Below are 2,015 nucleotides of genomic sequence, written 5' to 3'. Positions count from 1 at the left end.
CCTGCTGCAGACACTAACCACACACACACACATCACTCCCTGATATCTCTGTTCTAAAACATCATTTCACTGATATCTCTGCTTTAAAACATGGGCTTTGTGGGGGCATGCAGATGTGAGGCTCTGGGTGTGAGGCTTCACCGCTCTCGGGGAACCTCCACTCATCTTTCAGCTCCATCCCTCTGTGCACTAGCTTAATGTGAGCGAGCCACTTTGCCCCAGCAGCCACTGGTCAAATGCATTGAACCCAAGACAACTTGACATTTCCCCTTTCTCTCAGCAGTTTATCAACAATGTGAATGAGTTCATGTTGGGGGAGTTGTGTTGGGGGGGTTATCTATGAAAGACAGCAAGAGGGAAGTGATAAAAGATGATTTACAAAGCATTTTGTTTTACTTTGTTTCTAATTAGAGTTCTCCTTGTTTGAGTGCAATTGAACTCAATTGCATGTGTGAGCTCAGCTATCTATTGGAGACCATCACGTGGGATCCTGTAAAGACAGAGTCTTAGAAACCCACAGGGGCAGTCCTACTCCGTCTCTATGAATCCGAATGCACTCCTTGGCAGTGCGTGAGTGAGTGAGTGAGTGAGTGAGTGAGTGAGTGAGTGAGTGAGTGAGTGAGTGAGTGAGTGAGTGAGTGAGTAGTGCTAACTCTGGGCCTACACAGGAGACAGGAACAGGGGATGAGGTGAGAGATAACGGAAGGGATAACATTCCCAGTCAACTTTTGACTAAATTTCACCTTGTTGCTTTCTAATAACAGTTTAGAACATCACAGTTTAAAACTCACCTGCTTATTTTAATCCACACAATGATGTAAGAGATCAACTGCGACACAGGTTTTAAATGCTCCCGCTGTTGCCTCTCGGCAGAACTCAGGATAGCTTCCAGCGAAGGAAAACCACCATCTGCCATGTGGAATTCCCCTCTGTGCAGCACCGGTGCTTGAAGATCCAGACTTGGGCCTGGTGGTCCTACAAGGACACTTGGGATAGAACCTGCCTTAATTAAGATACCAGCAACTGAAATATAAGAAGCTGGATGCTCATGATATAATTTATAGTGAGAAACGCAGCTGTTGGGCCAACCAGGAAGCCTGAGTCAGCAGATCAGAACATTCTCTCCCGGGATACTAATTGTTTCTGCAGCCAGATTGTAATCAGAAGGCCAATTCACACACTTTAAGTAAAAAAAATACCAATCTTAAATGGACCAGGTGTGCATATGAGCCCAGCCTCTTTTGATAGATACATTGCTTAAAAAAACAAATTATTGGAAGGGTGCTTGATAAGCAGGGAACCAGGGTAGGGGGCATGTGCTGATCATAAGGTGCGCTTCAACAGCGACAGCTGTCGACCCTTTCCCCATGGAAGAGAGAAGCTTGCCAAGAGGCATGGATGGAAATTGTCAGCGCCTTGTCTCCACGATGCTGAAAATTCTCCATTTGCCATGCTTCGGTTTCCCATGGTCCTTGCCCAAACTGGGTGACAATACTGATCATTAATTTTCAGCTTACTTCCTGGGATGGCTCCCAGACAATCTCCATTGAAGTTCTTGTAGTTATGAAACTTGTTAGTTATACATTTATAAACAGTATCTGAGTCTCCTAGTGCAGATGGCTAACCCAAGTCACCGAGTGTGGATCTTACCAATTTAGCTCTTGAAGATCTTGGTTTTGATTTCTGAAGCAGTCTGGTGTTATCTGTATTTAAAAGTTCTAGTGTGTGTGCATGTTCCTCAGCTTTAGAAATGGAGACTTGGAAGGGATGAGCACCTTTCCTTGGGTCACTCAGCGGGTGACTGGTACAGCAGGAACTCAAACTCAGACCTTGTGAGTTCAGATGTCACACGTGCGCCATTGGATGTGATCCTATTGGCTCCCCCTCGGTTCATTTTGAGGCAAGAGAGGAAAATCTCTTTGAAGAATTGTATTGAGAGAATGTGAACTGCTTTGATTTCTAAAGGACAACATGCCTCAAAGAAAGTGTGTGGTAGAGGATAAAGGAAAAGGTGA

The 2,015-nt window shown here is 44.9% G+C and overlaps 1 protein-coding gene across 1 annotated transcript in view; it reads left to right on the top strand.

The window, feature by feature from the left end:
• IL12RB2 (interleukin 12 receptor subunit beta 2) overlaps positions 1-2,015 on the top strand; it is a 116,577-nt gene that overhangs the window by 72,218 nt on the left and 42,344 nt on the right. The window lies entirely within an intron of this gene.

The sequence above is a fragment of the Echinops telfairi genome, unplaced genomic scaffold, assembly GCF_000313985.2.
Source record: "Echinops telfairi isolate 266 unplaced genomic scaffold, ASM31398v2 ScPeMD7_443;HRSCAF=831, whole genome shotgun sequence".
NCBI classification, from domain to species: Eukaryota; Metazoa; Chordata; class Mammalia; order Afrosoricida; family Tenrecidae; genus Echinops; species Echinops telfairi.
This window is presented reverse-complemented; position numbering and strand designations above follow the sequence as displayed.